Source organism: Mixophyes fleayi, chromosome 2 (assembly GCF_038048845.1).
Source record: "Mixophyes fleayi isolate aMixFle1 chromosome 2, aMixFle1.hap1, whole genome shotgun sequence".
In the NCBI taxonomy this organism is placed as follows: Eukaryota; Metazoa; Chordata; class Amphibia; order Anura; family Limnodynastidae; genus Mixophyes; species Mixophyes fleayi.
This window is the reverse complement of record NC_134403.1, coordinates 331,953,439-331,966,485: the sequence shown is the minus strand read 5'-3', so window position 1 is coordinate 331,966,485 and position 13,047 is coordinate 331,953,439.

The window sequence follows — 13,047 nt, the reverse complement described above, 5'->3', positions numbered from 1 at the left end:
GAAGAATGTAGCGATTATATTTGCAGGTCACCTAAACCAAACTTTTACCTTTTATGTAGCCTGTAAGTAAATTTTCTCAATCTCACCCTGACTTATCACTGCCACTTTGTTAAAAAGTACAGCATGATGAAGCATTTTTCCCTATTTCCATCAGAAGAGGGAAAGGCACACCCCACTGATGGAGGCCAATGAACAAAAGACTTGGTTGTCACCAAAAGACTCAACTATTAAAGGATAGCATATCCCTTTAAACTTGCAGTTAGATCACAATAATACACTTATGTTATCCAGTAGCAGATTGCAAGTCAACTATACAAACTTAAAAAGATGTAATATTCTGTACACTAACCCTCTTTTTCTGCTACAGTCCACAGTAATTAGAGATAGAACCCTATGAACAGCTTTCTACAAAAGTCAGATTCCAACAAAGGAATGGTGCTGCAGGCAGATATTCAAGTCAAGTATAAATTGTACAGGTTTTGTTAAACATTAATGTTTAAAAATAGAAAATGAACCCTCTATTACAGTTACTTTTATCAAGATAGAGTCCAGTAGTGATATTAGACAGTATATTGTCTAGCACAATCTAGAGCTCTCATTGAATTAGCCTTTAAACAGATTTTCCAAGAAATAACTGTTGAACAAAGTATGTAACATACCTGGGAGTATGTTGTTGTTGTTCAGCAAGAATAAATAATAAACACAGTTTTAAAATAAATCATGTTAAGAATAATGTATATTTAACTATTCAGTTGCATGAAACTGTAGTTAACACCCAACAGAACATCACCTTCACCCCAGCATGAACAACTTGACACAGGGACATCCAAAATCAATGATAAGATGTCTATGCCAGGAATCCTCAGTAATGAACAGCGGATGGTGAGACACATGAAACACAGATAGGGGCAGAAGACAGGACACAGCCATAGTAGAGAAATAGGAACAGCAGGATTACAGAGCCACACAGACTGGAAAGATGGAGATGTCTGTTCAACTGAAGTGCGACTTTAATGAAACAGTAACAGCAGAATTACTGTCTATACAGACAGGAGAACTCACAGAATGCAAACAGGAAGTTAGAAAGCAGAGTAATCAAACCTGAAATTCGCTCAATGCCCAGGGAACCAGGCATATAGTCAGGCAGCGTGCTCAGTTGCAAGCCAGATATCAGCGTAGACAATAGACAAACACGGTCGGGGAGAGAGAGCACCGTATTTGAAGTCCAAAGTTGAGTCAATACATGAGGAATCAGATAAACTGCTAAATGACTAGAACAGACCTAAAGTCAATGATCTGGTTGAGCATCATCCTCATGCAAGGGCTATTTAGGTCACTGATTGCCATGATCATCAGTAGCTGTGTGTGTGGGGAGAAGCACCAGGGGAGTTTCAGAGGAACACATACTAAGCATGCTACAGAACTTCTCCCACCGAAAGCCAGGACCAACAAGAGGGACCTCAGGCTCTGGTGTGGTGGCCTCATGAGCCAGGTGGATTTGCAACCCAGGGGTGTGTGACTACATGGACCAATAGGAATCTGCATGCTATATTGTCTTGTGCATCCACTCGCCCCAATTTTGTTTATTTATGCCCTGCACAGGGTGAATGGGGCCAAAGCTGTTGCATACTGTATGTGCAATCCGCAAATCTTTGGGGACGAAAGCAAGTACTTGGAGTAACTGCTCTGAGCAGTATTATGTAATGCACCACCGTTGTTGTTTTATCCTACATGCCCAGGGACCTAGGATTTTTGTATTACGATCATAACTTGGAAAACTTAGAGAAAAGGAGTAATACAGACAGAATCCTGACTCACATTTTTGGTAGCGGTACAAAAGTCACTTCTGCATTCAAAAACTTTAAATCTGAAACCCGGAATAAAAGGAAATCATAAATTGTTTTGCAATGAATTTGATTGCACATTCCAGAACACGACAACGTATTAAGAGCCATGTTCCATATTTGCATCCAAAATCAGATACAGTTTTCCAATATGGGACAATGGTGGTTCTGAGAGGTGATATTGCTCAAACCGTATGCTATTTAATCTATATTCCTATAAAAAAAAAAACAAAGCATTTTCCTATGCATGCATCTCCAAACATCCTGAGTTTTATTCTATTACCCTGGATCCACACCTTGACCATTACTGATAACAGTGACCCCATACAGTGTATTCATCTGGTAGCACTAGCTGGGGGATTTTGCACAGTATGGCTGTCTAGCATTTGGTAGCGGCATGCATCTAACCAGTAGAGTGAAGTGACATAAAGCACCATTCTCTGTTCATTCTCTGCTATTTTATCTTTAAGTTAGGCAACCATATTAAAATTTGTTTTTGGTGACAAAATACGTTTTTGATACACGTCATTTGGTCTATATATTATAATCCAGATGGTTCTTGTTCACTGATTATTTACTGTAACCTCCCACACCCAATGATTCATTACTCTACATTTTATTTTGCTCCGGTCAATCTACTACAGAGTAGTCTGGAAATATTTGATAGATGGAAACTGTTGAATACTAATAGATTGTTCTGCTTGGTCAGTGTGGAAAACAATAATGTTTTCCTTCCTGCAGTACAGAATCCCCAGAGAGGTGTGTTATATTATTCCATGATACTAGTGGTTTCAGTTAATATAATTGCTCATTTACCTGCAAAACAGATTCTTTGTCTAACAGTAAGACAATAAGCTGGATCTCTGCCCTTCCAGAACCCGCATAACCCACATTTCAGAGGATTTTTCTGCTGAACTGAAGAATCTATAAATAATGTTACTAAAACGGTCAGTGTTCCGTTTATTGGTCTTCAGCTTAACCCCTTCGTTATTTATCTGTTTTCTGCTGCTATTAAACAGTTGTTAGATCACCACAGGAATACTCACCAAACGCTTTCTTTTACTGTGTCTTCCTCCGTTGCTACAGAACGTCATGGACACCATGATTCATCATCATCATTAAGGCACACAAAACAAATATATAATGCGTTTTTTTTAAAATGCACGTAAACAGATGAACAGACACGTCTGTTGGTGAATACGGGTCTAGGCACTGCTCTGCTCTAACAGACAATACACTGCAGGATACGTCCAACACATATGTGGAATAGAAAGTCCCAAAAGGACACACAGAAAAAAAAAAACTATTCAGTTAATGTCACCTGTTAATTTTATAGTCATTAAGGACAAAACATAAACAAAAATGCATTTTTACAGTTGCTCCTGATTCTAGCATGCATATGCCACCGTCATCCCTACTAATTGGCACTTACACCCAAACTGTAGTTGGTGCAAGTGATACGACAGAAAAACACGTACGTTTGAGGTGCCCAAAGTTTGAATCAGACGCTGCAGCGTGCGCTCGAACTTGGCACACCCTTACTGTACATTCACTACGTGTATACACCCAGTCCCATCCCCATGAAATTGTAGGATGTAGCAAGGGTACTTTGTGCTCAAAGATGAATTGGGCGTTGCTGTGTTCACTGGCATTTGGTACGACTCTGTGATTTTACGTATAATATGGCACGTATCGGCATTTACGCTCCTTAATGAATCAGGTCCCATGTGACATCTGTTTATAATACATAAATAATTAAAGCTGATCATTACTTATGTGTCCCCATGATGCAATTTGCCTATTTGCCTACCTTCAGTCAGAAATGCATATGTAAAAAGAAAAGTAAAAAACATTAAAATATAAACCACTGGTGTGAACTTTAAAAGGATAAGGTGCCCATAGATGTGGCAATTATTGGTCCTTTATATATCAGCATGTGGACTTAAATTACCCTGATACCCAATAATGATCCTCCTGAAATTGACATATTGGCATAAAACGTGGTATGAAAATGTTTGCACTAGCCGCAATGGAGCCAGAATGTGCTGAATGGCCTAGTACTCAACCATTGTGGCCACCCACATGAATCCTATTCAGTTGAGAGGCATCCGCCCATGTGTGGTGAGCTTTATAGTAAAAATATTAATAGAAAATAAAAAAATATGCCGGTCACCACAACTGCAACTCTGCCGTCCTAAACCCTATATGTTGTTTTCCCTTGTGGACAGTAGACCATTCAACTATGTAAAAGCCACTCAAAGTCATATTGAAAAAAGCATTTCTGTTACAGGAGAACTCCATCCAGAAGTTAAATTATACTGTAAATACCTCTGCCCACAAGTAGAAACTGTAGAGTCTGGAATCTGGGACATTTGCCATACCTTCTCCTTTCAGCACTTGATGACCAGGCAGTTCTCTTGCCAAAGGATGTAACAGTAGTTTCACATTCAAGTGCAGAAACATACCACAGGCAAACTCTTCAAAAATCAGACTATGTGATTCAGCCTTTAAGGAGTATGTATCAACATATTATGCTAAGATAACCTCTGATCCTTCCCTAGAAAGCAACACACAGAACACTACCCAGGAGGATCAGTGGTTCTAAAACAAAAGGAGAGCAGCCATTGGGCCTAATTTAGAGTTGAAATTAAGTCTAAATCAATGTCACAAAATGACAAGCGCAATAAAAGAAAGGATAATTTTGAGTTAAACAACTTGCACTCGCAGCCACTCTATGCCTGGAGAAGTAGATTGGGAATCTGCAACAGCAAGTTGTTAAGAGTAAGGACATCCACACGGTAGTATGGCATATCCTCTGAAGATTCATCCTAATTAGAGTAGGAGGCATTCTCAGATACGCCTATTAGGAGGTGTGGTGTAAAGATATGTGCTGGTGACCATTAGCATATATCTTTACTACAGTAGAAAAAAAAAAAAAATTAAAAAGAAAAACAAGTAGCCCCCAGCCTAAATATGTAACCAGCGCCAATGCTTATAGTTTAGTCATGTTACTGCTAAAATTGGGATTCAAAAAGTAGAGGGTCTCCTTGCAAAAGCAGCCACCAGCACCAGGCTGTACCATGATAGGCTGGTCACACTATAACAGGGAGACAGATGGCATGAGGTCCCCTGCCACTACTGTTCACAAGATCAGCATTGGGTAGAATTCCCTAGAAAAATGTGTGCCCTCCTAGCCCAGGGCAAAACTAGGGAGCTCTTCCTGACCTCCCTGGGATATGGAGTCCAGGGTAATATGTAAAACGTAGAAGATCATTAATTTGAATAATTACAAGTCACAGCAAGTCCTGGCAGCTATGACCTGTTTAGGCATGCTGACATATGCACCAGCATGCCCTGCCAGCCAGGGACTGTTTGATCCCCAAACCTAATTAATAGTAAATGAAGACACGTACACCTAGTATTGTTATTCTTTATTAGAAATAAATACCCAAACCCCCTTTCCCAACTTAATTGTACTCCTAAATCTATAGGTATCTTTTTTTCTTCTGTACTGTAGTAATCCAAGAATAATCCAATGGGATAAAAAGCTGTGGTCACTGGTAGCGCAACTTCTGTGTGACAATAAGCAAACCTCATTATAATTAATAAGTAATGGTCTGAGAGTTCCTTGGTGGAACTGCTTGCGGGATAGATCTATTATATAGGAAACAAAGTCTCTAGGTCTAGATGTAATTATGGGTTTTATTATTTAGGTAAGCCGTCATCTTCACCATGGCAGCTAGGTGGTAGATTTTGCTATGGAGTAGGGACAAGTGGTGATTGTGCACACTTGCACTGGGTTGCCACTAAACACGTAGCTGCAGATAGGATCTGGGGGACCAGTTTGTCAGCATTCCTGTTGATCTTCTCTACTGGTAAACCTAATAAGATAGTCCAATGGTCCTTCAGACTGAGGCACTTAATAATATTGCTTAGTAAATGTCATCCCACAAAGCCAAACAATTGGAGAAGGTCCACCAGACAATCAGTTTGCACACAGTTTATCCAATACAATTTAGAGGTTGATGCATACATTCTGTGGAGCCTAGTGGGAACCAGGTATCCTATACAGGAGGTTGATACATACATTCTGTGGAGCCTAGTGGGAACCAGGTATCCTATACAGTAGGTTGATACATACATTCTGTGGAGCCTAGTGGGAACCAGGTATCCTATACAGTAGGTTGATACATACATTCTGTGGAGCCTAGTGGGAACCAGGTATCCTATACAGGAGGTTGATGCATACATTCTGTGGAGCCTAGTGGGAACCAGGTATCCTATACAGGAGGTTGATGCATACATTCTGTGGAGCCTAGTGGGAACCAGGTATCCTATACAGTATGTTGATACATACATTCTGTGGAGCCTAGTGGGAACCAGGTATCCTATACAGTAGGTTGATACATACATTCTGTGGAGCCTAGTGGGAACCAGGTATCCTATACAGGAGGTTGATACATACATTCTGTGGAGCCTAGTGGGAACCCGGTATCCTATACAGTAGGTTGATACATACTTCTGTGGAGACTATTGGGAACCCGGTATCCTATACAGTAGGTTGATACATACATTCTGTGGAGCCTAGTGGGAACCAGGTATCCTATACAGTAAGTTTATACATACATTCTGTGGAGCCTAGTGGGAACCCGGTATCCTATACAGTAGGTTGATACATACATTCTGTGGAGCCTAGTGGGAACCAGGTATCCTATACAGTAGGTTTATACATACATTCTGTGGAGCCTAGTGGCAACCAGGTATCCTATACAGTAGGTTGATACATACATTCTGTGGAGCCTAGTGGGAACCCGGTATCCTATACAGTAGGTTGATACATACTTCTGTGGAGACTAGTGGGAACCCGGTATCCTATACAGTAGGTTGATACATACATTCTGTGGAGCCTAGTGGGAACCCGGTATCCTATACAGGAGGTTGATACATACATTCTGTGGAGCCTAGTGGGAACCCGGTATCCTATACAGTAGATTGATACATACATTCTGTGGAGCCTAGTGGGAACCAGGTATCCTATACAGTAGGTTTATACATACATTCTGTGGAGCCTAGTGGCAACCAGGTATCCTATACAGTAGGTTGATACATACATTCTGTGGAGCCTAGTGGGAACCCAGTATCCTATACAGTAGGTTGATACACACATTCTGTGGAGCCTAGTGGGAACCAGGTATCCTATACAGTAGGTTGATACATATATTCTGTGGAGCCTAGTGGGAACCAGGGATCCTAACAGTAGATTGATACATATATTCTGTGGAGCCTAGTGGGAACCAGGTATCCTATACAGTAGGTTGATACATACATTCTGTGGAGCCTAGTGGGAACCACCTATCCTATACAGTAGATAGTATAAGAGTTCTCTTTCACTAGAGTCAAAATTAGGGATTATGGACAAAGAATTCTCGTTTGGTGTCCTGGCCAAATCAGTTCCCCAGATCATTAATATCATTAAATAATAAACTTTGCTCTTTGCTTGTTGTTTATTTTAAAGAAACGTAAAGCAGATATTTATTTTTCAATTGAAAGCCTGAGGTGCCCCTTTCATGCTTAAATTGCAAAAAAGTGCACAGGAATGCAACCTTCTGACAATCCATCAATCTCCAAGGGGTCCATCACAAGACTACAGGTTACCTTTACTTCTATTTCTGCTGAAGCTTCACCGCAAATCAGATTCTTTAGAATTTAGGGAGGTGGGAGTCAGAAAGTCACACAACCTCCCAAAAATGCAGAGGAGAAGGCCCATAAGGGTCATTCCCTCTGTCCAAGTGTATCCTTATGTTCCCCCAAACCACCCATTGTCGCTCATTATGTTCCCCCCCCCCCCCAAAAAAAACTGCCCCTTGTCACTTCTCATTTGCATGTGGGAGCAGAGGGCCTTTCCTGAGCCTAGTGTGCATTCAGCAAGGTACACCCTAATTTACCTATCTTCTATCCTTTTCTGTGACTGTATAAAAAGGCGCATTAGCACACAAATAGGTGTCATAAACAGCATTTGCTCTCCATGCAGTTGTACTGCTTTGTAAATAACAGTGGTATTCCATCTAAAGAATAACTGGACTATTAAAGAAGTTGAAAAACCACAGCTTAGAGCTGCCTGGAATCTCTGCCAGTACCACATACAAGTTGCTCCCAATTGTTAATATGCTTATAGCACCTGTCAAAGTCAAATAATTGGATGTAGTAAACCATATTGATTAATATTGCTTTACCGTGCGATTGCGATCAGTACGCCATGTGTTATGATGCAATCACACGATAAATAACGCACACATACACTTACACATTCACTTGTAAATAGTTCACCTTAAAATAATTCCAACACATAGTCATTTATAATCAAATGTAATAGAGTTTATAGTTGAATATAATAATGTTAAAGGCACTTTATTGAGATCTAATGTTCAGAATTCAGGAAACATATCATGCTTAGTATCATTCTAAATCCCCTATTTATCCTCAGACATCCGTTTCTATTGGCTAAGAGATCGCACCTTGCGTATCCGAGTTATGGATTATAGGGAATTAATGATCAGAATGGTATTGTGTTTGTAATGCAAATAGACCAGTATGAACCAGCGACCAATGCCGTAACTAGACATTTTAGTGCCCTGGGCAAGACAGGGCACCGGCGTTCCCCATCTAAGTGGGAGTGGCATTTGACAAGTGGGTGTGGCCAACCTAATGTGTGGGTGTGGCTAGCACTTTACTGAAAAAAATCTTATATATGCACTTAATTACATAAACTGTAGTGGGCATAAATTTAAGGGGGGGTTGAAATCCTTTTAATATTATGAATTTACTTCATATAATGAGAGAGAGAAACTGAGACGCCAATACATAGCACACACTAAAAACATTAATTCATATACAGTTCTTCCAACACTTTCTGAGCACAGTGAAACATCGTAACACAACTACAACCATCCCAAATCATATTAACCGCTCAGTCAAAATAGCCAGAGGAAAGCATCTGTTCAGATATTTTGCTGAATTCTTTTTAAAGTGTTATACTGGGGAGAGACACAGAGAGATTTTAACATTAACTTACAAAAGTCTGATGCTTCTGCCCATAAGTACGTTCCACTGGCAGGAAGTTCGGCATTTGGAACGCAAACTTGCATTCCAAATGCCGAACTTCCTGTCAGTGGAACACACATGGCCAGAAGCATCAAACTTTTCTAAGTTACTATCTCTCTCTTCAGCCCTTAAGGTAGCGGGCGGCTGCTGCACTCCCTTGGCCTTGCGCCCTGGGCGAAGGCACCGCCCACACCACCCTCGTTACGGCCCTGCCAGCGACTAGACGAACATAACACACCTAACATGAACACAGCACTTGTAGTATGGTTTATTATATCTTACAGAAGAGGGTGAGCTAACTTACTTCTTTTAGTAATATATATTATACAGTGTTAATCATATGTAAACTATTTTTGGACTTGTGTGATAGTGCTAATTGAATCACCTAATTTTAAGTGTAATCATTTTAATTTATTTTTCGATATATCACGTTCACCACATCAATCATGTGCAAGTTGTCAGGAGTCTCTGATTCATTACGTTTCTACGAGGGAGATGATGAGGAATGGAATTGCTGGCTCATTAACACCCAGCAATGCCAGAGTGCAAGTAGCATGTTGTGAACTAACCTATTGAATGATGGGGAAGTATCCAAACTACGCACCAGAAATGTCTATTTTTAGTTTCTATTTACACATGTATTGGTATTGTAGCTGTAAAAACCACATACAAGTTATATATCTCCTTACATTTATTGTTTAGGCTTTTTTCTAAGTGTTCATCAAACATTTTCTCTGGATCATCTGCGTCACTAGTTAAAAAGGTGCAACCCTGGGCTTCAATTTAAATATTTTGACAAGTGAGGCTTTTTAGGACGAACGCACTTAAAGGGCGACAGGGTTTGTAATAAGCTAAACACTTACCTTAAGGGGTTAACATGGGGTGTGGACCGACCAAGGGTTGCTTCCGTGGGAGGGACTTTGATTGAATATAGCAGGCTGTACTTCCTGCTCTGCCTCACTTGCAGCACGAGATCCCACCCACCCACTCCTTATTTTAGTATTTTGTGTTAACGTGGGGGTAGGAAGGCACTGCGTTCAGCGGCTGATTAGTGGGCGCACAGGTAGTTGTCGTAGGTCACTGCCCCCCTTTGAGGCACCAGTAACTCCTTTTGGCCCTTCGGTGAGGAGGGTCCCTGTCCGGCTCGGTGAGGGAGGGCAGTGTGAGTTTGAAAGGGGCAGTCACTCTGACGCCAACTAAGCACAATTTGTGTAGGGATTTGTTCCCCGTGGTTTGCGGACTTATGGCGGTTTGCGTCTGTCCCCAAAGTGATCTTGTGTGATCAGCTTGAGAGCTGTTCCGCAGTGCCCTTTCCCCGCCACCATAGGTTTAGTTTAATATAATCCTTATAATAAAATTTCTGCCAATTTTTAATAACTTATTTCACGTCTCCGTGTGTTTATTGGCATGCAAAGGTTTATATTTTAAGGTTGATGTGAAGTTTATGGTAACATACACGGTGAGCCCTTTAAGGGTCAGGCAGTACCCTCTAGACTAAGCTGTCAGGTAGTCCAATATTAACCTATTGTCTTGTGTAAATGTAATAATGTGTTGGGCCACAATACTCACAAATACATTTCTGTATTGGGTGTAAACCCCTAGTCATGGGTTACTCATTTCTTTATTTGTTTCGGTTAAACTTTCATATTAGAATTTTTCTCATTATGTATAATGATCTCTACATTACTATTGACATGAGTCTGGTTCTCCCAGACCCAGCTTTCCTTTCTAGACTAGTACACATCTACAGCCTACAGCAAAGGAACATAACATTCAATCAATATTCCTTCTGCTAATATCAATGAACACCACTCTCTGGTCTCCCTTGGACATTTAAAAAACTTGTAAAATACATTTTACTCAGACTCCCCTTGTCTGAAGATCTTGCAGTGGGAGGCATGTATTCAGGTATTATTTCCCTGTACTTCCACTACCATGGGAGTCGTCAATAAGACCTGGAAAGGACTCTCGTATCTGGGTTCACGACTCTTCCTGACGTGCTTTTTCACAACCACCCAGTCCCCTGGTTGCAGTTTATGAGTACCTGCATCACAATAAGTTCGTAGAATGGAAGAGAATACTTGACCATGTATTTCAGTTAGTTGTTTCTATAATAAAGCAACATAGTTCAACAAATCACCATGTACATGCTGTAGTTGCTATGGAAAGTCACAGTCCTGTTGTGTGTGCTGTGCTAAACAGTATCTCATTTGGTGCTAAACCTGTGTCTTTCCTAGCAGTGTTTCTTACTGAGATCCATGGCAAGCCTGTTTCAGCCATTATTTTCTGCATTTTCAATTTCAGAGTACCATTAAGGCGCTCCACACATCCCAAACTTTGGGGTGTGAAGGACAGACATGATTCCCATGTCTTTTAACAGTTCCTGAAATCCTTGCCCCATAAAGTGTGTCCCTCTGTCACTTTCAATGAACTCTTGTACCCTATATCAGCAGATTACCTCACTCCTAATTCCCGATATCAGCAGATTACCTCACTCCTAATTTTCTTGGCTACTGCTTTAGCATTTGCTTTCCTATACAGCCATGCCTCCAGCTAGTGACTAAAGAAGTCGAAACAGACTAGCACATTCTCAAAGCCCAAGCATTTGGGAAGTTGTATAAAGTCTATCTGTATCCTTTTATAGGGATACTGTGTCTGGGGTGTGCTCTTCCATGGGACAGACTTACCCGGGTTATTCTATGCACAGATTAGGCATCCTACCACGAACGCCTGTGCTGCTTGGGTGTACCCTGGTGCCATCCATAACCTGCTAGTGAGTACAACCATAGCATCTTTCCCCAGATGTACTTTCCAGTGTGCTATATTGGCCATAATGGGATAAAGTGCTTTTGGCAGACACAAACGCTGACCTTTACACCACTCTCCTTGCACTTATAGTGCTTCATGTTTTGCCCAAGTCTTTTCCTCATTCTCTGTTGCTTGTCTCTGCACAAGTTGGAGTGTGATACGGTCAAACTTGGGGTCAGGGGGTCACTATGTAAATAGACTCTCCTTGGGGTACCGGGGCTATGGCGGCTTCTCGTGCGGCCTGGTCTACCAGTCTATTTCCCTTAGCTTCGGGGGGTAGTGTCTCTGTGTGTGTCTTCACCTTTAACACTGAGTTTGGAGGGCAGCTGGAATGCGGTGAACAGTGCCCTGATATGTTCAGAATGTTGACTGGTTTGCTTGCTGAACCCATAAAGTCCCTACTTTTCCATATAGGGCCATATTCATGCGCAATTCCAAACGCATAACTTGAATCAGTGTAAATGTTTACTCTTTGTCCTTTTGCATATATGCATGCAAGTGTCAGGGCCTTTAATTCAGCTTCTTGTGCTGACATGTGACTCGGTAGAGTCTTATTGAATCACTATTTCTGTGTGTGTGGTTACAGCACACCCTGTATAAGAAACACCATCTATGTGGTAGCGTAAGATGTCTGCATTTGATAGCTGCGTATCTTTAATGTCAGATAAAACCAAAGATCCTTGTCTCATTAGTTCTACACAATCATATTCAGAAAAATTTTGTGTTTGCATTTTTTTCTTCCTGTTCAAGCAGGGATGGGATTCCCCCTAAATCCCTAGGGGAACCCTGATATATACAGGTACTTCTCCCATCTTTTGAAACTTGCTGCAATAAGGCAGCAGGTTTCAACATTGTGCAAGTGTAATGTTACAGGGAGTTAGCAGTGCTACTTCATATTTGGTAAGTCTGGCTGCTGAGAAGTGCTTTGCTTGTGCTTGATTTAACATTTCTGTTACCGCACGTGGCACCATTAGGGTTACTGGGTGTCCTAGCACAATATCTGTACTTTTTCCAAACACTATGGCCGCTGCAGCCACTGCTTTTAACACAAGTAGGTGCTGCTCGTATGACTGGGTCTAATTGTGCAAAGTAGTATGCAAGTGACCTTAGCTTGCGACCATGTATCTGTGTCAGTACTCCTTGTGCATGTGCACTTACTTTATAACAAAATAATGTGAAAGACTTGTCATAATCTGGTGCTGGCGCTGAAGTTACTTCAGCTTAAAATTGGTTAAACATTTGGTTCTGCTCAGAGGAGAGTATAAATGGCTTGCTATTATCCAGAAGTGCTATT